The 26,555-nt window shown below is 42.1% G+C and overlaps 1 protein-coding gene across 1 annotated transcript in view; it reads left to right on the top strand.

The window, feature by feature from the left end:
* The first annotated feature begins 204 nt into the window (after positions 1-204).
* NCK1 (NCK adaptor protein 1) overlaps positions 205-26,555 on the top strand; it is a 69,345-nt gene continuing 42,994 nt past the window's right edge. The window contains exon 1 of the mRNA XM_059663848.1: positions 205-342. The gene's annotated coding sequence lies outside the window, so the exon portion shown is untranslated. The remainder of the gene's footprint in view (positions 343-26,555) is intronic.

The raw sequence follows: 26,555 nt of genomic DNA, 5'->3' as shown, positions 1-26,555 counted from the left end.
GAGCCTGATGAAGGCCGGCGCTTCTCACTCTCCGGCTCGTTCTCCGCCGCGCAGCCTCAGCTCAGTCCACGCCCAGCACAGCGCTTGACTGACAGGCAGCTCCGCCCAATCCCGGTGCGGCGGATGGAAGGGACGGGGAGACCGAGCCTATCAGAGGAGGTCAAGAGAGGGTTTCCTGCGAGCGGACCCGCCCACAGCCTCGCGGCCAGTCGGCGTTGCATCTCCGCCCGCCCGCTGCGCGAGCCCCGCCCCTTTCCCCAGAGCTACGCGGCGGCTGAGCGGAGGCCTCGTGCCGTAACGGCCATCGCGGCGGCCGCGGCGGCGTCTGGGTGCTCTCGTCAGGTGAGCTGGGGCCGCCGAGGCTCGGCAGAGGGACGGAGAGACGGCCTTGCCGGCGGGCAGATGCACGGGGAGCCCCTCCTTGTCCCTGGCGCTCACACAGCCTGCTATTCGCGGCGTCGCTTCCTCTTCCCAGGCGAAGTTAGCCCCGGGCGCCGTCTGCCGGCCCGGAGCTGAGCCGAAGGGGGCGGGGAGGCCCGTCGGCCCGGCCTGGGCGTCTGCACTGAGGTTTCGCGCGACCCTCCGGCCACTACCTCGGGGGTGAGAGGCGGGGCCCCGCGGCTTTCCTGTCCGCCTCCGGAGTGCTCGGTCCCGGTGAGCACCCCGGGCGGCCACCCGTGCGAGGTTGGGAGGTCCAGTGTGCGGCGTGCGTGCTTCTCTGCTTCTTTTCCTCCCCAAATCCCGTTGCCGGTTGTGACCTAATGCAGGCAGGAAGGTAGGGACGTGGGAGAGGAGGGAAGGGGGGCGCTCGCCTCTAGCCTGAGCCCCGTGCGGCGGGTGGACATCCTCGGGATGCTCCCTCTGCCCCTCCCCCAGCCCCAGCCCCAGCCCCCGCCCCAGCCGGTTCCCTGGTCCTTGGGAGATCGGGGGTATTTTCATCGGAGGGACCTGTGGTAGGTTCCTACCTGAGTTGCTTGGGTTGTGAGCTTTTGACTTGCCTTGTAATATATCCGGTAAAAACCGACCTTGGTTGGCTGATTTGGTAACCTTATGCGTTCCCATAAAAGTTAAATTTGCCGTTAGAAGCTCAGGAAGCTGGGTTTTGTTCAGGGCTGAGAACAGTGACATTATAGACGCTCAATTAAATTCGAGCTGATGAACTGATCAGCTAAAAATAATTCTACCCATTCGATTCTGTAAGAAAGCTGACAAGGTAGGGAAGAATGAAGTTAAGGAGAATTTTTTTAAATCCCACCTTGGGTGGTAAGCAAAGAAGCTCAGTGTCCGGTCAAAATGGGTAAGTGTTGCAGAAGTTACTCATTTTTGAAAATCTTTGGTAGATTTATGAAAACTCAACTGTACAGCTTATTAAGCATCTGGAGAGCACTGTGCCTAAAGGTTCAGTTTTCAGCGAGGTCACCAAGTGAAGGGTGAGAATTCAGGAAGAAGGTTTTGTTTGGGAATTGTCGATAATATTCAGTTTTTAAATAGGCATCCCATTCACAGTTGGATAGTCAAGAAATATGCATTGGTAGTTTCATTCCATCTTGATTACAAACTCTGAGATTTTTTTCTTTGGGAAAATTGTGATCTGTGAGAATTAGCTGTGGTATCTGTGAACACTAGTTGCCAAGTGTTCAAGACTCCTTAACTGTGCTTGTTCACTTGCTTAATTTTAAATCGTGTACTTTATTTTTCTAAGCACTATCTTTTAGTCCATGTAAATAAAACTTGAAGCATACATACAATGTCTTTTTAGTTTATTGAGAGAGACTTTGTGCCCTGGGTTTATTTTTCTTATGGACCTTTTGGACCTGCCAAAGTTCAAGGTAGATTTGATGTGATTATTGTTACAAATTACTTGTCAGGAAGACTTGATTTGATAAATACAGATGTAGTCCTTTTTTCTTATCATAGTTTTATAACTTTTAATATAGAAAAGTACCAAATGTTCTCTACCTACACCAGAAGATTAAATCATCATTTAGTTGATACATAAAAATCAGAGGAAACTCTGGAAATCACTAAGCACTTAAAAGATCTTCATAAATACTCTGCTGTGCTGTTTTAGGAAGACAACTAACAGGGCCAGAAATGACATTTAAAGATGAAGGCAACAATTTTGTCTGGATGATCCTCACTAAACTATTTCAGAGTTAGAATTTATAGTCTTTCCTTCAAAATTGATTCCATATGTTATGGTGATATTATGCTTTCAATTGCCCAGACACAAATCTTGGTTTTACCTTTGATTTCCTCGATTCACATATCATTGGCTAATTTTTCAGCCATTTTTTTGAAATTTCTCTCAGATACCTGTTTATTTCCTCAAGCTTTTAACTAAGTTTTCTGTCTGCCTTTTCTTCCTACTCAGTATATCCAACCTTCTGCCTAATCTGTTTTTTAAAAAATATGTTTTTATTGATTTTTAGAGAGAGAGGAAGGAAGAGGGATAGAGAGAAACATCCATGAGATGAGAGAGAAACATCAATCAGCTGCCTCCCGCACACCCCCTCGTGCGGATTAAGCTGCAACCCAGGAATCGAACCAGTGAGCTCTTGGTTCCTGGATTAAGACTCAACTGCTGAGCCACACTGGCCTGTCCTAATCATAAAATAATGTTTTGAATGTATCTCTCATTGTTAAACCAATAGCTCCCCGTTACCTATAGACCAGTGATTCTCAGCCTTCTGGCCCTTTAAATACAGTTCCTCATGTTGTGACCCAACCATAAAATTATTTTCATTGCTACTTCATAACTGTAATGTTGCTACTGTTATGAATCGTAATGTAAATATCTGATATGCAGGATGGTCTTAGGTGACCCCTGTGAAAGGGTCGCGAATCCACAGGTTGAGAACCGCTGCTATAGACTATGGTTCACATTACTAGCCTTTTAACAATCTGCTCAAAACCTGTTCTTCCTAATGACAGCACAGTTTCTCTGTAGGAACTGTCCACCTAACCCAGTGGTCGGCAAACTCCAGCTGGCGAGCCACATGTGGCTCGGTGGCCCCTTGAGTGTGGTTCTTCCACAAAATACCATGTGCGGGTGCGCATGTACAGTGTGATTGAAACTTCGTGGCCCATGCTCAGAAGTCGGTATTTTGTGGAAGAGCCACACTCAAGGGGCCAAAGAGCCGCATGTGGCTCACGAGCCGCAGTTTGCCAACCACTGACCTAACCAAACCAATCTCTGGTTCTCATTTAGACTTTGTATTTTTCTACCTTTATATCTGTTGAGACTTTGAATGTCTACGCATAGCCTGCCTAGTCTTTTAAAAGAAAATTGCCCTCCTAAGGTACCCAAATAGCAAAGGAACTCAAATTTTGTTAAGTTTCATTTTTGGTCCATCAGTGCAGCCTTCCAGATCTTTTGTTCTCTGCATTGTTTTCTTTTGAACCCATAGCCTTTATTGTTTTATCATTCCTTTAGTTTTTTAATCTGATGTGGGCTTGTATCATCATATCGTGGGACAGTATTGTGGGAAGGTTGGAATTCCACCTTCTGTTTATAAGGAAAATGCAACCCATACAGAATATCTGAATTAAAATGCACACATCTAGTGATGGTGTCAGAGCTGAGACTTAACCTTTGATTTCCTAACTCTAGTACTGTGTGTTTTTACAAATTTTCTGTTTATTCTTTATGAAACTATACTACTCATCTCTTGCAATGTTGTTTTTTATTGCTTACTTCATATTACTTTGCATTTTGTGTATTTATGCCTTCTATAAATTCAGAACTTTTTTTTATGAGGACAGGGGAACCTTCATGATCAATTGAAACAATGATTTAAAAGTATACTTGCAGTCTTTTTCTATGCTTGTTAGATGTATCAACAGCACAAACAAAAATAATGTTCTCTACAGTTGTGTCTTCTGACTCACTAAAAAGTGAATGAATCTCTTAAAAGTTTTACTGCTGGAGTTTGTTTGAATCTCTTGATAAAGAGACTGAATATTTGGGGGCCTTGAAAGTAAATGGGAACAATGTGATGGTTTGGAGGAAACCCCTGAGGCTTTATCCCTTAATTCAGTGGTTCTCAACCTTCTGGCCCTTCAAATACAGTTCCTCATGTTGTGACCCAACCATAAAATTATCTTCATTGCTACTTCGTAACTGTAATGTTGCTACTGTTATGAATCGTAATGTAAATATCTGATATGCAGGATGGTCTTAGGCGACTCCTGTGAAAGGGTCCTTTGACCGCCAAAGGGGTCGCGACCCACAGGTTGAGAACCGCTGATAAATGTAATGATTTTTCTAAAAGTGATCTTGTTGATTCTTAGAACAGTAACACTTTTACATTTTGCTACTTTGTCACTTTGTTCATCTGTGAAGAACCATATTATTGAGCAATCCACTTATTGAGCAAAACATTCTAAAAATCATTTGTTCTTTTTGGGAAGTTAGATCTTTTATACATACATTTGCTCTTCATATTCCTCCCTCCCCCCCCTTAACTCTAAAGTTCTCTGAATAGCAGTCTTGATATTTATACACACACACACACACACACACACACACACACACACACACACACACACACAGGGTTGCCTTGATATTTTTATATATATATATTGAATTCAGAGAGGAAGGGAGAGGGAGAGAGAGAAACATCAATGATGAGGGAGAATCATTGATTGGCTGCCTCCTGCATGTCCCCCACTGGGGATCGAGCACTGAAGCCCAGGCATGTGCCCTTAACTGGAATCGAACCCGGGACCCTTCACTCCGCAGGTTGACCCCCATCTACCCAGCCAAACCAGCTAGGGCTGCCTTGGTGTTGTTGCTTTTTCTTTTTTTCTTCTTTTTTTTTTTTAAAATTTATTTTATTGAGTTTTTACAGAGAGGAAAGGAGAGAGATAGAGAGTTAGAAACATCGATGAGAGAGAAACATCGACCAGCTGCCTCCTGCACACCTCCTACTGGGGATGTGCCCGCAACCAAGGTACATGCCCTTGACCGGAATCGAACCTGCGACCTTTCAGTCTGCAGGCCGACGCTCTATCCACTGAGCCAAACCGGTTTCGGCGGTGTTGTTGCTTTTTCACATTTATTTATATAGCAAGAGTTGAATGATGTAAGACAGGTAGGTAGCACAGAAAGCTATCAGGTGAAATATCTCTGGAGAGGATGCTTTACTCTTTTGGTCTGAAACAAGTTTAGAAGCTATTATTCTTTTAACTTTTGGTTGTTTATAATGGTTTTTATTTGTTTAAGTAAACTATCTGCTAAAATAAACAGTTGAAACACTGATTCTTGTTCTTTTTTTATTCCTGAAATTGTACTTAAGGACATAAGTATGGTATGAATAATTTCCACTTTTGTTCATACAGACCAATTGAATAAAGCAGTGAGAATATGGCTTGGGGAAATCTTTTAAAAAACAGATGCATCTGAAAAGGATTTTGTTGTTTGTTTTTAAAGAATCAGCCTTCCAAAAATTTCAGTACATGTTTCCCAAATCATCTTGCCTCTAGATCAATTCAAATAATAGATATAGTGAAGAATTTAATGTGCCTTGTATTCCAGCTATATTACAGAAATGTTTAAGGCATTGGAAATGTTTCTTTGGAAATGCTTGATCACCTCAAGGTACTACATGTTCTTGAATGATAACAATTTTTACTTTTAGAAACATTTAGAATATTTTGTGTACAACCCCTTCTTCCCAGAATTCTTCCAGGGGAAGTTTTTCTTTTTCTTTCTTTTTTTTTCTTTAAAAGGCCTATTTTTGCATTTGTAGACATATACCCATCACCCAGATCAAGGTATAGAGACTATTTGTAGTGCTCCAGAATACTCTGTCATGCTTCTCAATCAGTATCTCCTATCCTCAAAAGAAATCACTATTCTGACTTAGATTATTTTTGCCCGTTCTTGAACTTAATAGAAATGGAACCATACAGTATGTACTCTTTTGTGGATGGCTGTTTTGCTTAGCATTGTGTTTATGAGATTTATCCATGATATTAGGTGCAGCAATAGTTTTTTTATTTTATTTTTTTCCCCCACTGATGATAGTATTCCATTGAAATAATACACAATTTTAAAAAATGAGCTACTAATGGGTGTTTGGTTTTCCCCAGTTTTTTAACTATTATGAATAAAGCTGTTAAAAACATTTACTTAGAAGTCTTTTAGTAGACATACACACATATTTTTTATTTTTAATGTTTTTATTGATTTCTACGAGGAAGGGAGAAGGGGGAGAGAGAGACACACACATACATCAATGATGAGAATTATTGATCGGCTGCCTCCTGCACGCCCCCTACTGGGGGTTGAGCCCGAAACCCAGGCATGTGCCCTGACTGGGAATTGAACTGTGATCTGCTTCATGGGTTGATGCTCAGCCACTGGGCCACACCAGCTGGACTAACTCATTTCTTTTTGGTATGAATACCTGGGAGTAGAATTGCACTATCCTTGTCTACCAGTTTTTGAACCGGCTTGATCCAGCTTTCTCCTTTTACAACAAAACTGGTGACTCTGCTTTTCCCCTGTGTTAAATCTGTTGCCCGTGAATTTGATCCCTCCTTTTTAAAAAAAAAAAAAAAAAGAAAGAAATATATATATATATATATATATATATATATATATATATATATATATATATATATATTGATTTCAGAGAGGAAGGGAGAGGGAGAGATAGAAATATCAATGATGAGAGAGAATCATTGATTGGCTCCCTTCTGCACACACCCCACCTGGGATTAAGCCTGCAACCTGGAATCCAACTTTTGACCTCCTGGTTCATAGGTTTGACACTCAACGACTGCCGGCTGGACTTGATGCCTCCTTTTGATGGAGTATATACCACCATAGATTCCTGTGAAAGGTTGCAATCTTGCATTAATGAAAATATTTTTTTTCTTTTTTTGTCTTCCTGCTTGATTTGGTTCAGTAATGAATTCTAGATTGGAAATAATTTTTCTTCAAAATGCTGAAGGCATCTCTCTGTTATTTTCTAGCTTTTGAGAATTCCGAAGACATTCTGATTCCTAATCCTAATGTTTTCTGCTTTTCTGGAATTTTGTATCTCTTGTACTGAAATTTAATGAGTGTGTGACTTGGCATGCATTCATTTTTTGTGTTTTCCTGGATATTGTGTCCTCCAAATTTGCAAAATTATGTTCATCAGTTCTGGGAAGTCTTCAATTATTTCATTGATGGTTATATTAGTTTTCTGGGACTGCCATCACAAAATACCACAGACTGGGTGGGACAAATAACAGAAATTTATTTTCTCACAGTTCTTGAGACTGGAAGTCCAAGATCAAGGTGCCGTCAGGGTTGGTTTCTGATGAGATGTCTTCCTGATTTATAGACAGTCTCCTTTTTCACAGAATCTTTCTAGCTCTCTTCTTCTTTAGGGGCATCAGTCCTTTTGGATTATTTACGGCTCCACCCTTATGACCTCATTACCCTCAGTTGTCTGTTATAGTCCTTATCTAGAGTTTCAACATGAATTTTTGGGGTGACACAATTTAGTCCATTACAGTGGGTGGTTTCCTCTTCCTTCTGTTTCTCTCTGAAACTTCTCTTATTTGTTTGAATCTCTTAGGCTAGTCCTCTCTTCGTTTTTTTCTGCTGTTTTTCATCTCATAATCTTTTTTGCTCTATTTTATGTGAAAGGCTTCTTTAATATTTTCTAAGCCTTCTGTTGAAAATTTCATTTTTGCTGTCAAGATACTAATTTCCTGCCCTGGTCTGTGTGGCTCAGGTGGTTGGGCATTGTCCTGTGCACTGAAAGGTTGCTAGTTGAATCCTGGTCTGAGCACATGCCCAGGTTGCCGGCTTGATCCCTGGTAGGGAGCATGCAGGAGGCAGCCAGTGGATGCTATGCTCTCACATCGATGTTTCTCTCCCCCTCTCCCTTCCTCTCTCTCTCTAAAAATCAATAAACTATTGGGGGGAAAAAAAGAATTTGATTTCCCAAGAGCTCTTTTTATTCTCTCAAATTTTTTGTATAGAGAGCATCCTGTACTTGTTTCATTGTTGTACTTTTCTAATTTCTGAGGCTACAAATTATTATTTCTTTAAAAATATTCTTTTCTTTTTGCAGACTATTTCTTCTATATTGACCTTTAACTTTTATGTTGGAGGCTTATTTCAAAAGTCATTAATTTTTGGCTATTATCTTCTGATAATAAACCTGATTTAATGGTGACTTAAATACTGGACTTAATTGCATGGTGGTTTGAGTGAGCCAGTTTTTGAGAAAACCCTGTTATATGAGAGGTGTTTCCTCTTGTGTCAGGTTCATGAGGGGAAAACTCAGTCTGCTTGAGGACTGAAAGTTTGTCCACCAGGGTTATGTGTGTGTGAGGGGGTTTGGGGGGACTGGATTTCTCATTCCCCCACTTTCGGTAGGGTATGCAGACCTTTAATTACATCTAGTTACTCCTCATTTAGAGTGGGGTAGCCAACCATCAGGTAGATTTGGAGATTTAACTGCTTCTCAACTTTTACCCAGTCTTCTGTATTTAACTCTTGCCTCAATTTAAGTAGCAGAGTGGGGTAGCCAACCATCAGGTAGATTTGGGGATTTAACTGCTTCTCAACTTTTACCCAGTCTTCCGTATTTAACTTGCCTCAATTTAAGTAGTATGAGGTACTACCAGTTCCTGAATCTTTTGAGAATGCCAAGGTATAAATTGGATTTTTCAACTCCTATTTAGGAGTTAGGGTTAGCTTCACCTTTCTGGAGTTCACTGAGTAGTTGCCATTGTCCATCTGTCTTTTAGCTTCCGATATTTTGTTGCTTATTGTTTCCTTTCCTGTTTGCCCTGTGTAAATTTCTTTTTTAAAAAACTTTTTTGTATTCCACCGTTTTAACTGCAACTCCTCAAAAATGCTCTTTGTACTGCCCTTATTTAAGAATGATTTATATATAAAAAAGGAATATATGACAGAGACTGTGTATGTCCCAAAAAGCCTAAAATATTTATCTGGCTCTTCACAGAAAAAATTTGCCTACCCTGTCCTTGTTACAAAGTTTCCCGTTTCCTTTAATAAAGCTGTTTCTAGCCTACTACTATTTTTACTTGCACTCAAGCTTTACAATCTTGGAACTTCCTGGAGCTTTTTGTTTTAATTAGTTTAGTGCATGTCATGGAAGTAATGACTAAGAATTGGTAGGATATACTCTATTATCAGAGCTGTGAGATTTTAAAAAAATGTAAAATATCAAAGAGTGGGAAAAGCAAAATGTTGATGAAATAAGTCACAGAACACATAATATGCGTATGTATGCATTGTTCTTTGTCTTGTCATCTAAGTGCAAAACATAGGTGCTTGTACTTTGAAGAATGGGAAAAGGGGCAGTTGTAATATTGAGAACAGCCCAAGTCATATTTTAAATGAGTCATTTTCATCAGCCCTCTCTGTAGTTGGAAAATCATAACTGGCAGAATAAATCTGCTCTGGGCAAGAAGCTGTTCCAGGCAGTGACAATACATATCCTATATAATAAAACCCTAATATGCAAATCAACCGAATGGCAGAATGACCAGTTGCTATGAGGTGCACTGACCACCAGGGGGCAGACGCTCAACACAGGAGCTGCTCCCTAGTGGTCAGTGTGCTCCCACAGGGGGAGTGCCGCTCAGCCAGAAGCCGGGTTCACGGCCGACGAGTGCAGTGGCAGTGGCGGGGGCCTCTCCTGCCTTCACAGCAGTGCTAAGAACTGCGAGAGGGTGCAGGCTGGGCTGAGGGACTCCCCCACCCCCAGTGTACAATTGCCTTGCACTGGGCTTCTAGTACATATACACTGAGTGGCCAGATTATTATAACCACCCCATCAGTACTTCGTTGGGCCACGTTTTGCCTTCAATACTGCAGCGATTCTTCTTGGCATTAACTCCACGAGATGTTGAAAGGTGATGTGAGGAATCTGACACCATGCCTGATGAATAGCACTGTCCAGTTCTGTGAGATCTGATGGTTGTGGAACTAGCTGCCTGATGGCTCTTTTAACTTCGTCCCACAAGTGCTCAATTGGATTGAGATCTGGTGATTGTGGTGGCCACCCAAGCAAGGTAAAGTCTCCCTTATGTTCTTGAAACCACTCCTGCACAGTACGAGCACCATGGCATGGCGTATTGTCTTGTTGGAAGAAGCCATCTCCATTGGGATACGCCATCAACATGATAGGATGAACTTGATCAGCAACGATACTTAGGTATGTTGTGCTATTCAGATGTTGTTCCACACGAATTAAAGGGCCCAAATCATGCCAGGAAAACATGCCCCAAACCATAACTGCCCCCACCAGCTTGAAGGGTTCTATTCATGCATGTGGGGGTGCATGCTTTCATGCTGTTTCCGCCAAATTCTCACTCTGCCATCCTCATGATGCAACTGGAAACGTGATTCATTGGACCACATGACTTTTTTCCAATGCTCGACTGTCCAATCCTTGTGTTCCTGTGCAAATTGGAGACGTTTTATCTTGGTAACTGCAGACAGCAAAGGTGTTCAAACAGGTCTTCGGCTTCCATATCCCATACGATGCAGTGTATGGTGAACAGTGCGTTCAGAGATCATTTGAGAGGATCCCTGATTAAGATCTGTGGTAATTTGATGCACTGTTGCCCTTCAGTTGTCTTGTACCAGTGTTGCCACTCTCCGTTCTGCCCTAACATTGACTAGTCGCTGACAGCCACAATTCGCATGTTCAGACCCAGATTTTCAGCTGATAGTCCAGTCTTTAAACACTTTAACAACAGCTGCTCTTGAACATTTAACAAATTCAGCTGTTTTGCTCCATGGCTCCGAGCGCCAACAATCATCCCACGTTCAAAGGCTGTTAAATCGCATTGTTTACCCATACCTTCAGAAAAATATCACTTCTACTGTCGTGGTAAACAACCTGCTTCCCTATTTATAATGGTCTGGCCTTCTAGCAACTTCAGTGCAAAATTATAGCTAATTTGCCTACAAACGTCAGGTGGTCATAATAATCTGTATATGTGTAAGTATGTGTATATATACATGTATCTATATGTATAAAAGCCTAAGCGACCATTAGGACTGAACAACCGGAACAAACGGTCGACCAGTCGCTATGACCCGCACTGACCACCAGGGGGCACATGCTCAACACAGGAGCTGCCCCCTGGTGGTCAGTGCGCTCCCACAGCCAACCACTTGTGGCTGTCTGGCGGCGTCCGTTCCTTCTGTGCCCAGCTGGCGACTGTCACCACCTCTCCCAACCCCGCCCGTGGGACGGGGACCCAAGGGTGGGTGGTGGTGGATGCAGCCTGTCCCTCCCCTGGCCGGCAGTCCCCAATTGACCTGACTCTGATCGGCCCTGATTGCCAGCCAGGCCTAGGGACCCCACCTGTGCATGAATTCATGCACCGGGCCTCTAGAGTGTGTGTGTGTGTATGCATACATATATGTGTGATTGTATTTTCCTACCTGAAATGAGAGGGAGTATTAATGTGAGCCACATGCCAGATGTCAGAGTGGGAGAAATAGGAATTACATTGTTATAGGAAATATCTTTTCTTTAAAGTCCTGACTGCAAACATACTCAAATATGTTTAGTCTTAATTGTATGAGGAGTCTCATTACAGTTTTCTTATGTAATTCTTTCTCTCCTCTAAATGGTATCTTGTCACTTATTTTTTAATATGTATATTATATTCCAGATTTGTTTCTATGAATATACAAATTTATGCTCACTTAAAAAAAAATAGGATCACATGCTATATATTGTTTTCTGACTTGGCCTTATAAATAAATGTTCTTCTATGTCAGTATTTATAAATTTAAATATTCTGGAGTCAGCTTAAATTCTGACATAGGCTTCATAACTATTTGGGCATAGGCCACTGTAAGCCTCATTTTTCTGATCTGTAAAATGGGGATGATACCTAATCAAAAGATTACTATAAGGCAGGGGTGGGCAAACTTTTTGACTCAAGGGCCACAATGGGTTCTTAAACTGGACTGGAGGGCCGGAACAAAAGCATGGATGGAGTGTTTGTGTGAACTAATATAAATTCAAAGTAAACATCATTACATAAAAGGGTATGGTCTTTTTTTTTTTTTTTTTTTTTTTAGTTTTATTCATTTCAAACATCCGGCCCGCGGGCTGTAGTTTGCCCATGGCTGCTATAAGGTTTAAATGAGAATGTTAATCCATTTAACTGCTAAGCAGTGTTTGATGCACATTTAAAAGCTTTAGAATTAATTTCTAGATGTGAACTAACTGGGTCCAAAGATATAAATGTTTAAAATGTTTCTGTTGCCAAACTGCTATTCATAAAAACATAAACAAACATCTTACCAACAAATAGTGTTCCTTAACTCTGTGTCATTATTCTAATTTTTGCTAACCTAGTAGGCAAAAACTGACAGAACTAATAGAATTAGACAAATTCATAAGTATAGTATGGTATATTTTAGCATAACTCTCTGAATAATTAGTAGAACAATAAGTAAAAAAAAGATTTTGAACAACATAATTAACAAATGAGTCTAAATGACATACATTGAACATTTCACTCAGCACCTGCAGAATATAGATTTTTTTTCAATTGCCTATGGAAATTTTACCTAAATTGACATATGCTGGACCATAAAAAAATATGAAAAGTGTATGCTTTGAAATACTGGAATTAAGCCAGAAGTTTATTGCAAAAAAAATAACTAAAAAATTGTCAGCTGTTTTGAAAACTAAATAATATATTCCTAGGCAACCCAGAGAGTAAAGAAGAAATAACATTAGACTGTTTTGAACTGAGTGATGGAAATATGACATATAACTTACGAGATACCGCCCCAACCAGTTTAGCTCAGTGGATAGAGCATCAGCCTGCAGACTAAAGGATCCTGGGTTCAATTCCGTTCAAGGTCATGTACCGTGGTTGCAGGCTTGGTTGTGTGCAGGAAGCAACCAACGATGTGTCTCTCTCGCATCACTGTTTCTCTCTGTCTCCCCCTCCCTTCCACTCTGTCTAAAAATCAATCAGAAAAATATCTTCGGGTAGGATTAATAACAAAAAAAAAAAAGAGCAAGAGGTAAGCCATGCTTAAAGGAAAGTTTATAGCCATGAAATGCATATAGTAGAAAGAATAAAGGCTAAAAACAATTAAGAGGACTTTTGGGTAAAAGTAGGTAAGTGAAAGATGCATTTGCTTTAACTACAAAGCTTACTAAGGTGATACACTAAAGGATATTTTTTTAAAGATTTGAACTACACAGGTAAAAAGTATTCAAGAAGAAATAAAATTTGCAAACTGGAAAGCAAATGGACTAATAGAAACTTCTTAGTAGACTTAAAAAAGTGTTCAATCCTAATAGAAAAGAATCCTCAGGCTCAGGAATAGATAGGTAGCATCAGGCATTTTTGTCAAAGGGGTGAGAATGGTGCTAAAAATAGGATTGCTTGAAACTGTTTAAGAAGCAGCTCAGCCCTGGCTAGTGTGGGTCAATCATGCCCCTCTCACCACCACCTCCTCTGCCCCCCAGGCAACCAATCCATGTCTCTCTCACACATCCATGTTACTCTCTTTCTCCCCCCTCCCTCCCTCCCTCCCTCCCATTCTAGCCACACCTACCAGGGCTCTCTAAAAATCAGTGGGGAAAAAATATCCTTAGGTGAGGATTAACAAGACAAACAAAAAATGAACCAGCCCAGTCAGTCATAATGGCTAAAAAGAATAAACAACCCAAATTTCTACCAATTGAATCATCTATAATAATAAAAGTGTAATATGCAAATCGACCAAACGGCCCACCAGCAGAACGACCATCCAGATGACCTTCTGGGCGAAGCCGGGGCTGCGAAGGCCTACTCTTGCACGAATTTCATGCATCGGGCCTCTAGTGGGTAAATAAAATGCATATCCATACAGTGGAATATTATTTGGCAATAAAAAGGAATGAAGTGGTGATACATGTTATAACATGAGTGAACCTTGAAAACATTATGGTAAGTGAAATAGCCAGTCACAAAAAGACCACATATTGTATGATTCTCTTTGTATGAAATATCCAGAAAATATATTATCTATAGAGACAGAATAAATTAGTGGTTGCCTAGGGCTGGAGCAGGAGAAGATTCGAGGGAAATACCTGATTAAGGGTACTAGGGTTTTTTTTGGTATGATTAAGTGTTCTAAAATTGATTGTGGTGATGGTTGCACAACTCAATATACTAAAAACCATTGAAAATGTACACTTTAAATGGGTGAGTTGCATAGCATGTGAGTTATATCTCAGTAAGCTATTTTAAAAAAAGCTTCAACCTAGGTCTCTGTCAATTTGTATAGCTAAGTGACTTCCCTGTCAGAAGACTGAAAATTTATTCTCTGTAGGTGTCAAATAAAGCATCTTTTAGAGAGGGTTGGGCAGTAGACATACCATAATTGAAAGGCAGGTGTCCTACTGAAAACACTTGGATTAAATTAAATATGCTTAGTGTTAGGATCCTTATTGAAACCACCTCTCCTATTTGGCTCCCAGAACCTGGTAATCAATTCAGAACTTAGAGGATGCTTCTTTTTACTATTATACTCGCCCAAGAGGAAAAACTATGTTATTCATTATCAGCTTTTAAAGCCTACTTTTAAATATGAGAAAAGCTTTTAATATGAGACCAAAACAAATAGAAAAAAAGAATTTGGACCAATCAAGACAAAAACAAACAAACAAAAACAACTGCTGAAAATTAGAGGAGAAGAAGAAGAAAAGATTGGGCAGAAGTAGAGAAAACCTCTCATAACGTACAGGAAAAGGTGGAAGATAGGTGAAGAAGAAAATTAAAAGGTCAGTTTAGGAGATCAACTTTCAAGTAATACTAGTGCCAGTGAGAGAGAACAGGAAAGAACAGAGTAGAAATATCAGTGAAGTATTTTTAAAATCCACAATTGAGAAACATTTTGCAGATTGAGAGCCCTTTGGGTGCCCAGGACAGTGGTTGAAAATAGATACACACTTTCAATCGGGTCTAGTCAGGAAAATGGAGGCCACACCACTTATAACAGAATTTAATATAAAGAGTTGTTTAGGAAGATGATATAGGTTGAATTGTGCCCCTTCCCCCCAAAGATATGTTGAAGTCCTAACCCAGGGGTGGGCAAACTTTTTGACTCGAGGACCACAATGGGTTCTTAAACTGGACCGGAGGGCCGGAACAAAAGCATGGATGGAGTGTTTGTGTGAACTAATATACATTCAAAGTAAACATCTACACTAATAAAAGAGAAAAATGGTAATTGGCGTACGGCGCTACCCTTTTCATTGGCTAATCAGGGCTATATGCAAATTAACTGCCAACTAAGATGGCAGTTAACTGCCAGCAAAGATGGCGGCTAATTTGCATATGTAGGCACAATGCAGGGAGGCGAAAGGGAAAGCAGGAAGAAGCCCCCTGCCACTGACAGTGATCGGAAACCCAGGGGGGAGCTAAGAGCTGGGGGGCAGGGCAAAGGCAGCCCTGGGGCCGCCTTTGCCCTGCCCCCCAGCCATGATCGGAGAATCAGGCGCCTTTGCCGCCCTGGCCAGTGATAGCAGGAAGTAGGGGTGGAGCCAGCGATGGGAGCTGGGCACGGTCGAAGCTGGCAGTCCCGGGAGCTAGGGGTCCCTTGCCTGGGCCTAAAGCAGAGCTCACGATCGCGGGGCCGCTGCAGCTGCAGGTCCCGCTGCCCAAACCAGACGCCTCAGCCAGAGGCGTCCTGCAGGGGCAGGGGCGGAGCCTGCGCGATCGCGGCGCCCCCCGCTGCCACTGCAGGTCCCCGCTGCCCGGGCCGGACGCCTCGGCCAGAGGCGTTAGGCCTGGGCAGGGGCGGAGCCTGCAACCGTGGGGAGCTGGGGGTCCCCTGCCCAGGCCTAATGCCTTGGCCAGAGGCATTAGGCCTGGGCTGGGGTCCCCTGCCCAGGCCTGACACCTCTGCCGGAGGCCTCAGGCCTGGTCAAGGGGCCGATCCGGTGATTGGTGATCGGAGGGTGATGAGGGTCAATTCCTCTGGCCGAGGCATCAGGCCTGGGGGGGGGGGGGGGGGGGCGGAGCTGGGGATTGGAGGGATATGATGGTCCCCTTGCCCAGGCCTGAAGCCTGGGTCAGAGGCGTCAGGCTTGGGCGGGGGGTGGAGCAAGCAATCAGAGGGAGATGGGGGTCCCTTGCCCAGGCATGATTCCTGGGCCAGAGGCCTCAGGCCTGGGCGGGGGTCAGAGCCAGTGATCGGGGGGAGATGGGGGTCCCCTGTCCAAGCCTGACACCTCTGGCGGAGGCGTCAGGCCTGGGCAAGGGCCGATCAGGCGATCGGAGGGTGATGGGGGTCTACGCCTCTGGCTGAGGCATCAGGCCTGGGCTGGGGGCAGAACCAGTGATGGGGGGAAATGAGGGTCCCCTGCCCAGGCCTGACGCCTCTGTCAGAGGCGTCAGGCCTGGTCAAGGGGCCGATCCTGCGATTGGAGGGTGATGGGGGTCAATGCCTGAGGGCTCCCAGTATGTGAGAGGGGGCAGGCTGGGCTGAGGGACACTCCCCCCCCCCCCCCAGTGCACGAATTTCGTGCACTGGGCCCCTAGTCATTACATAAAAGGGTACGGTCTTTTTTTTTTTCAGTTTTATTCATTTCAAACGGGCCGGATCTGGCCCGTGGGCTGTAGTTTGCCCACAGCTGGACCTAACCCCTAACATGTTGGAATATGATTTCATTTGGAAATAGAATCTTTATAGAGATAATCAAGTTAATAGTGAGATCATTAGAGTGTATTCTAATCCAATATGTTTGGCATTTTAAAACGGGAAATTTGGACATAGATGCACACAGAAGAATGCCTGAGGCTACCTGAAACTGGAAGAAGGGCCTAGAACAGATCCTTCCTTAACCCTTTGTACACCGTAAGCATATATAGACACAATTAAATTCAAAATATCGTGGTGTGTGGGGATGGTTTCTGTTTTGGACATGTGACAGTTAACTGGCTAATTAGTGCCTTCAGAGAGAGGATGGCCCACCCATACCTTGATTTCAGACTTCTGGTGGCCACAAAGGTGGTATGGATTTCTGTTTTAAGCCAACCCATTGTGTGTTTGTTACAGCAGCCCTCAGAAACCAATACACTAGATAATTGGGGAGCTGAAAAGGAAATAAGCAAACACTTAGATATCACAGAAACAGTAACTTTAGTAAGTATAGCAGATCCTTAAAGTCGTGGAATAAAGTCATTTTGTTCAACCATGTTTCCTTGTTCAATGAAATGCCATAGGAATATAACTCTTGTTATATAAATTAGCTTATGATAAAATTGTTTCACTTACAATCACAGAACTAGTCAACTATATTAAGTGAGGATTTACTATAATTACTAGTCCCTAGGGCTGGAAGAAGAAAGAGATTGGGTTTATTAGAATTTAGAAACTTGAAGAGTGGCCCTGAGGAGGTGAAACTCAGATTTCTGAGCTGCCTGCTCAGGAAGTGTAGGTATCTTAGGAGACTTGCTGAGGTTGGTCTGGGAATGGTAGGTAAAACACAAAAGCAAAAAATGGCTAACTTAGAACCAATGCTGCTATTGAGACCACCGCTATTGGCAGAGTGAAGGTCATTGGTTGTTGGTTGTTGGTTGATGCTGACCTGAAGGAGTATCTCTTTGTTCCCTCCTTTGTTCTAGTGTCTTTCTGGTGCCCCTATACGCTATCTGATAGAGCATGCTAGCAAAGAAGTGTGATTTGCAGGGTTCCAGCCCCCCTCCCATATTACAAAGCACAGTGGAATAGAGTAGGTTTGAAGCCTATTAGCTTAAAAATCCACATACACAGACACTGAGGTGTGTCGTGAAATTTTGTAATATCTGGGACAAAGCCGATCCTATAAACTTCCTTAGGGGGCAAATGAGTCACATTTCAGAGATTCAGCATTCTCAAGTGCAACCTCACAAGCTAAAAGACTGTGAGCAATGCCCTCAAAATCTGAGGGAAAATGATATCCAAGCTAGAATTCTTTATCCAGACAAAATTATTGAGCATAAATATAGTGTAGACATTTTAAGACATACAACCAAAAATTTCTCTTGCTGCTTTTCTTAGAAAGCTATTGTCTGATTTGCTTCACCCACCAAAAAGGAGGAGTAAACCTCAATGAAAGAGGACAATGATACAGGAAATTAAATTCTAGAGAGACAAATGGGATACCTAAGGTGATAGTAAAGAGGATTCCCTGAATGCTAACTGATCCTATATAATAATCCTATATAATAAAAGGGTAATATGCAAGTAGACCAAATGGTGGAACAACCAATCGCTCTGACAAGCACTGACCACCAGGGGACGGATGCTCAATGCAGGAGCTGCCCCTTGGTGGTCAGTATGCTCCCACAGGGGAAGTGCCACTCAGCTAGAGCTGTGCTCATGGCTGGTAAGTGCAGTGGCGGTGGTGAGAGAGGCTAAAGATGTCCAACTGCCAGCTTGGGCCCACTCCCCCTCCCCACGGGGAGCCGTCCTAAGTTGGACATCCCCCGAGGGCTCCCTGCCTGGGCTGGGCTGAGAGACACCGTCCCTTCCCCCCCCCCCTCCCAGTGCACAAATGTCATGCAAAGGGCCTCTCGTTATCAGATAAAAGAACAGTAACTCCAGATTTGAGCATGTGAGAATGTGATGGTAGATTTTTGAAAATGAAAATAATAGAATACCTGATGTCTGTATTAGACAATAATTTAGGCAATTGGCAAAGAGTTTAAAGTTGAATTAGTGATGTCTTTTCTTTGTTTAGCTTTTTATATTGAAGTTTTAGAGCAAGGGTCCTCAAACTACAGCCTGCGGGCCACATGCAAATACAAATACTGTATTTGTTCCCTTTTTGTTTTTTTACTTCAAAATAAGAAATGTGCAGTGTGCATAGAAATTTGTTCATAGTTTTTTTTTGTTTGTTTGTTTGTTTTTATTGATTTTCTACAGAGAGGAAGGGAGAGAGACAGAGAGTTAGAAACATCGATGAGAGAGAAACATCGATCAGCTGCCTCCTACACATCTCCCACCGGGGATGTGCCCGCAACCCAGGTACATGCCCCTGACCGGAATCGAACCTGGGACCCTTCAGTCCACAGGCCAACGCTCTATCCACTGAGCCAAACCGGTTTTGGCAATAGTTTTTTTTTTAAACTATAGTTCAGCCCTCCAATGGTCTGAGGGACAGTGAACTGGCCCCCTGTTTAAAAAGTTTGAGGACCCCTGTTTTAGAGCATCATCACTCTTTCTTAGATGATCTCATTCTGTCCTATGATTTTAAATAGTATTGGTATGTGGCTGGTTCACAAATTTATGTCTTTAGGGAAGATCTCTGCCCTGAATGCCAGAGTCATATTATATCCATTATCTACTGCTGTATAAAAATCACTCCAAAACTGAATGGCTTAAACAATAACCTCCCTTACCCGCATTGCCCCCGCCTCCCAATGTTTCTGTGATTTGCATGTGGAGAGGGTTTGGGTGGAGATGGCTTGTTTCTAAGTTCCATGTGTTATCATTTAGGCTGGCCTGAAAGATTTATTTCGGTCTACTTGCATATTACCCTTTTATTATATAGGATTATTATATAGGATCAGTTAGCATTCAGGGAATCCTCTTTACTATCACCTTAGGTATCCCATTTGTCTCTCTAGAATTTAATTTCCTGTATTATTGTCCTCTTTCATTGAGGTTTACTCCTCCTTTTTGGTGGGTGAAGCAAATCAGACAATAGCTTTCTAAGAAAAGCAGCAAGAGAAATTTTTGGTTGTATGTCTTAAAATGTCTACACTATATTTATGCTCAATAATTTTGTCTGGATAAAGAATTCTAGCTTGGATATCATTTTCTCTATTTTAAAAATAAATTTATTTACATTGTTGACAAGTTGGTGTTAACAGTTGGCTGAGACCTGTTTGGCTGGCTGTGGGTTAGGGACCTTGATTCCTCTCCATGTGGATCTCTATAGAGGCTGCTTGGGCTTCATCATAGCTCCATAAACAAGCATCTCTAGGGTGTTCGGCAGAAGCTGTAATACCATTTATGACAGCCTTAGAAGTTGAGTAGCTTTAATTCTGCATAGTAATAAGCATACCCAGATTCACTGGCTCTCCTCCCATTTGGAGGTGTGGTCTAAATCACTTAGTAAGAAAAACAAATAGGATGGGAGATTCTATCTTAGCTGTCTTTGAAATGCAATATGCCACATATCAATCTGTTTCCTTGATATTGCCATTTGGATATCTCATAGGCATTTTGAACTTAAAGATAATAAAAACAAGTCTTCATTCCTTTACTCTTAATCTGCACCCCCATCCCCATTTGTCCACTCCTCAGTATTTACCATTTTGTTAAATGGTGGTGTCATCCACTCAGTAGCTATAAGCCAGGTAGGTGTCATATCTGACTCCTTTTTCACCCCTCAATCCATCATCAAGTCTTGTCTCTTCCATCTCTATATACAACTTGAATTTTTTTGTTCTCTATCTAGATGGTCATTATACCACTCATCTTATCTTCACTTGGACTGTTGGCCTTCTGTTTTCTGTGGGATTGTTTTTGATTGGTGATTTGTAACATCCTGTTATTTTATGAAATACTAGAGGCCTGGTGCATGAAATTTGTGCACAGGTAGGGTCCCTAGGCCTGGCCGGCAATCAGGGCCAATCAGGGCCTTTTGATTGTCGGTCGGGACCTTCCCCAGCTGCCAGCTGCCCAACGGGGCCTTCCTTTATTCCGTGCTGCCCCCTGGTGGTCAGCGCATGCCATAGCAAGTGATCAAACTCCCAGTCTCCCAGTGGAACTCCTGAGGGGACACTTTGCATATTAGCCTTTTATATATAGACTAGTAGCCCAGTGCACAAAAATTTGTGCACTCAGGGGTGAGGGTGAGGAGTGGGGCCAGACCCCTCAGCCCGACCTGCACCATCTGTCATGTTCCGGGACCCCGGCCACTCCTGGCTGAGGCATAGGCCTACAGGCTTGGGGCAGCCTGGCTCCCAAGGCCCCAATTTATCAAGAGAACAAAGTTGGCATTAGTTACAGCCCTCACAGAACCCAGTACACTGCATCTGTGCATACAACTGCCTTGTTCATGTACCTGCTTTGCCCTACTGAATTACTAACATCTTGAGGACATAGCTCTGTCTTATCCTGCTTCAACTTCAGTGCCTGACCTGGTGCCATGGACCTGAGAGGGTTTGCTGAGTGAGTGAATAATGAGTGAGTGAATGAGTGAGTGAATGAGCAGGTAAGTGAATGAGCAAGCAGCTAAGGGGCGGGAACTCGTTGCCACGGCAACATTGCAGAAGTTCGGGCCCTACTCCCCGCTCCCTAAAGCCCACCCCGGGAAAGTTCCCCCCTGCTCCCAGCGTCCTGGCACCCCTCTCCTGGCTGCATACTGAATTTCTAACATCTTGAGGACATAGCTCTGTCTTATCCTGCTTCAACTTCAGGACTAGAGGCCTGGTGCACAAATTTTGTGCACGGGGTGGGAGGGGGTCCCTCAGCCAGGCCTGGGCCCTCTCACAATCGGACCCCTTGGGGGATGTCAGACTACCAGTTTAGGCCTGATCCCTGCAGGCAGTCAGACATCCCTCTCGCAATCTGGGACCTCCCGCTCCTAACCACTCGCCTGCCTGCCTGCCTGCTCAGTGCATGTCATAGTGACCCGTCGTCTCAGTCTTTCTGGTTGTTCCACCCTTCCGGTCACTGAGCTTTTATATATGTAGATAACTGACATAATAGTATTATATTAGTTTCAGGTGCACATTATGATGACTGTACTTGCTAGTGTCAATATAAGAAACGTCCAAACCTTTAGAGATTTTATGAGTTTATATGAGCCAAACTGACAATTGCCGGGAAGCAAAATATCAGTAGGTTAAGAAAATGCTCCGGAGAATGGCAGTTTTGCAGTTTATTTTATATGTTATAATCAAAGGAGGAGGCATAAGGAAAGTTACATGAAATTCTTTGGTGGTAGTTATGGAGGAGAGAGAAAGCAAAGCAGAGAAATCTGAGATTGGATAAAGAGTAAAACAGAAAAATTCTTTTATATTGGTGGGTACAGGGTAGTAAACATTTATAGCACATAGAAATAGTATGTGGGGAACAAGATAACAATGAGGGGATCCATGGTCTTCTGCTCTGGTGGGAGATTGTGTCCTGACATTCTAAAGTTATGTTATCCTAGATGCCAAGAGACAGTAGGGTCAGTTATGGTAAGATTGACTTTTGTCAAGGAAGATATGGGCCTAGGACACGACTACCTGCCATGACTTGCTTTTAGTTAGGAAGTTTTAATTTAAGTAACCACATCCTATGTGGTTCTTAAGGTCTCTGAATTTGTAAAGCCTGCCATGCCTGAGCTTGTCAGGTTTAGTTTGAGGCCCCTTTTTCATTCACACTGGTCTTTTTATTCTCTACACCCCTCCCTCTCTATTTTTTTATTGTGGAAAAATACACATAAAATTTATCATCTAACCATCCACTTAGTGTACACTTCAGTATTGTTAATATTCACATTGTTATGCAACCAATCTTGAGAACTTTTTCATCTTGCAAGACTGAAACTTTGTATGCATTAAACAACTCCCCACTCTGCCATTCTCCTCGCCCCTGAAAACCACCATTTTACTTTCTTTTTCTATGAATTTGATTGCTTTAGGTACCTCATGTAAGGGGAATCATGTAGTATTTGTCTTTTTGGTGACTGCTTTATTTCACTTACTGTAATGTCCTCAAGGTTTATTCATGTTGCCTCGTCAAAATTTCCTTCCCTTTTAACGCTGGTATTATCCCATTGAATATATACACCATATTTTGTTTATCCATTCATCTCTTGATGGACACTTGGTTGCTTCCACCTTTTAGCTATTATGAATAATGATGCTATGAACATGGATGTACAAATACATATCCAAATCTCTACTTTCAGGAATAGCTCTGTTTAATATTTTTCGTAACTGCCGTACTGTTTTCCATAGTGGTTGGACCATTTTACATTTCCACCAACAGTACACAAAGGTTTCAATTTCTCCACATCCTCATAAATTATTTTTCCCCCTCCTTCCCTTCCTCCCCCCTCCCCTTCTCCCTCCCTCCTTCCCTAATAGTGTTATTGGTGGGGTGTCCTCCATGTCTCCACCTATTACTGGTGGAAGTGGGCTTCTTGGGGTGCCGTAGGAAAAAGAATTTCTGGAGGTCCCCATGGGACGATGAAGTATTGTGGAAACTTTTTTGGTGATGTAACATTCAGGGAGTTTCCCTCCAAGGTCCCGTCTCCTTTCGTCTTGCCATGGAAAAAGTTCCATTTTGTCTTTAGAGCTAGAATCAAAGCCATTGCCCAGAGTTTCCATTCCATGTTGAGGCATAGTCCATTCCATCATCTGGTTAGCTTAGCTTGTATTCCCAGCTGCAGTCCATTGCTTTGGGGTCCCCATGACCATATAGGCCATGCAGCTTCTACAGCCACATGGTGGGCGAGCACTGTGGGTCGCAGAACAAGTGACTGCAAGGAAACAGGAGCAAAGCAAGAGGAACAAGAGACAGAACTTTTTGTTTTAGGGATTTAACTGGGAACTTATTCAATGAATCCTTCAGGATTTTGCCTACTTGCAGTGGCTCCATCCCCGCTAACCAGTGATCTTTTCCCCAGGTTAGACTGACAGGCAAGCACTTTTCCTACTCACCCCAACTTCACTGCACATGGGTCCATCTTCCTTATTCCCAGTGATTTGTAGGGAATGGACCAGTGGTCCCCTGGGGAGTATTAAGTTGAAGCTGCCCAGATGAACATGCTCATAATGTCTGCCCTTCGCTTTTGCTTTCTTCCTATTATTAATATTAAAAACTAGCTAATTAAAGCAGTAACAATAGTAGCTGTTGTAATGGGGTGAAGTGATACCTCTTTGTGGTTTTGATTTGCTTTTTCCTAGTAAATTCTGATGTTGAGCATCCTTCATACGCTTGTTGGTCACTTGGACATCTTTGGAGAAATGTCTGTTTAAGTCCTATGCTTTACATTTTTGTTGTTGAGTCTTAAGTGGTCTTTTTATTTTACTATTTTTTCCCTTTTAACTCATTCTTCACAGAGCAGTCAGAGAAATGTTTTTAGATTTCTGTGTTAGTATTAGTCATGATATGCTAACAACTCTAATAAGCAACAAATTGTAGTGGCTTAAAACAATGGAAGTTTATATTACTTTCTTACATCACAATCTAGTTTATATGTGTGATGGAATAGGAGTGGGGGGGACACCTCTACTCCACGCGGTAACTCAGGGACACAGGTTCCTCTATCCTTTTAAGTCATCACTATCATCACCATGTATCTTTTGAGGTTGTCTTGAGAAGGGAAGAGAATACAGTGGAAGATTTTAGGACCCAGGCTGGACGTAGCACATATCACTTTTACCCACATTTTGTTGGTCAGAACTGAGTCACATGATCACACCTAATTACAGGAGTGCCTGGGAATGTAATAAAGCAGTGTGCTAATGGAGAGGAGAACACAGCTATTAATGAATAGTCTCTGTCACAGTGTATATTGAGTTAGAACTCCCCTGCTTTAAAAAAACCCTTTAATTACTTATATGCATAGAATAAAATTGGCCTCTGTTCCAACCGTACCTTGTACCACTTTCTCTCTTACTATTCTCAAGGCACATGAGGCTCCGTCATATCTCGTAACATGCCAAGCTTTTCCCCTCCTACAACCGACTGCGTGTTTTGTAGTTTCCTTTGCTTGGAGCACACTAGGTATTTACATGACTGCCTCCTTTTCTTCTTAAAGTATCAGCATAAAATCCATCTCTAACTAAAGTCTCTACCTAAAGTAGCCCTCCTATTCTCTGTCCTTATTGTAGCACTGTGTTTACATCTATCACAGCATTTATCAAAGTCAATAATTATTTATTTGAGAAAACTTTTGTTTGCATTACCTGTATCCTCTGCTAGAAAGAGATATCCTTCTCATTGTCCTATCCCTGCCGTAAGTAGCTGATGCTTATTTAGCACACACTAATCTTTCAGTGAATATGTTGTATGGATGACTGACTATTATACAGAAAAGACTAAAGTGGATAGACTGGAATGAATTATAACCAAGAACTCTTATAAATTAGGTGAATTACTGAGGGCTTGGGGTTTAGTGGTGGCAGTGTCAGTGGAACAGAAAAAGATGAACCATAGACATTTCAAAGGCAAAACCTACACAAATTGCTGTGTGATTTATTGGAGGAGACTGGATAGGTGGGATGATAGTGTAATTAACAGAAATTAGTAAAGAGGATGGAAGAGTTGGCTTTTTGGAGATAATGAATTGGGAATGATACATGTTGAGTTTGAGGTGATAACAAGATTTTCAAGTAGAAATGTTGAAAAATGGTAGCTTCTATTAGCGAACACACTTGGACTTACAGATTGGAGAGTCAAGTGGCCGAAGGTGATAAGATGAAGTCATAAAAATGGATGATCTATTTAAAGAGAGGAGGGTATATATTGAGAAGAGTAGATGGCTGAAGGGGAGAAAAAAGAGGAGCCAGAAATAGAAACCAGGAGTAGGTGGCAAGAGAGGAGGAGAACCAATTTAATATAGGGCCAAGGAAACCATCAGCGTGTAGGAAAGAGGGAGGTTAGTTTGGCTGCTTGCACTGTAGCTATTCTTTGTGATGTACTTTGGAGGTTCTGTGAAGGTTATAAAATGGTAATTTAATTCATAAGGTTGCTGTGGGAATTATTAACGTATTGTACTAAAAGTACTTGGCATACTTGCTCTCTGTACTAAGTGTCCAGTAAACATTTCTGAAGTGAAATACAATGAGACAATGTAGTTAGGCATCAAGGAGAAATTAAGTTAGGCAATACAGAGTTCTGAGCTTGTTGTAGCAACTGTTCTTTAGAGATAGTCTTTTTTAATGTTACAATAAGTTATAATTGTACTGAAAGCCTACATAGAGATAACATTTATGAATTTACTTTGAAATGTTTTTAGTAGGAATTTTCTGATCTTGAAAATGTACAGAATTATAACAATACAATGGCAATTCATCTGTTTATGCTTCTTAACCACATCCTTTTACTGCATCTTATTCCGGAAGTATTTATAATGCAGGTGCTCCTTTGAAAGACATTGTCCTTTAAAATAATTTGAGAGTAAATTGTTATTTAACATTAAAATGAAACGAGGATCAATTTAAAATGTATAGTTTTGTATGCCAAGTTGTACTAATACCAAATTATTAGAACATCTGACTTTTTTGGGAGTGGAACTTGGTTATGGATAATGTGGAAAAATTGTAGTTCTTCTCTGTAGATGCCACAGGATTCTGTCTCTGGATAAACAAGTAAGACAGCTATGGCACAAGAGAAAGCAGGAGCTTTCTTGTATTCCTTTTTATTCTCATCTTTTAAAGTTTCTTCATTTTGTTCAAGAAACTCTGGCGGGTTACTGGGGCAGAGTTTGATGCTGTCCCATAGCTGGCATAAGTCATTTTAAAAATCCTAACATGTATTACAATGGAAAAAAGTAAATTATTGTTGTTTTTCTCATTATTAATAACAGCCTAAGTAAGAATAG

Source organism: Myotis daubentonii, chromosome 14 (assembly GCF_963259705.1).
Source record: "Myotis daubentonii chromosome 14, mMyoDau2.1, whole genome shotgun sequence".
Classification (NCBI taxonomy): Eukaryota; Metazoa; Chordata; class Mammalia; order Chiroptera; family Vespertilionidae; genus Myotis; species Myotis daubentonii.
The sequence above is the reverse complement of the archived record's forward strand: the minus strand, read 5'-3'. Positions and strand labels throughout refer to the sequence as shown.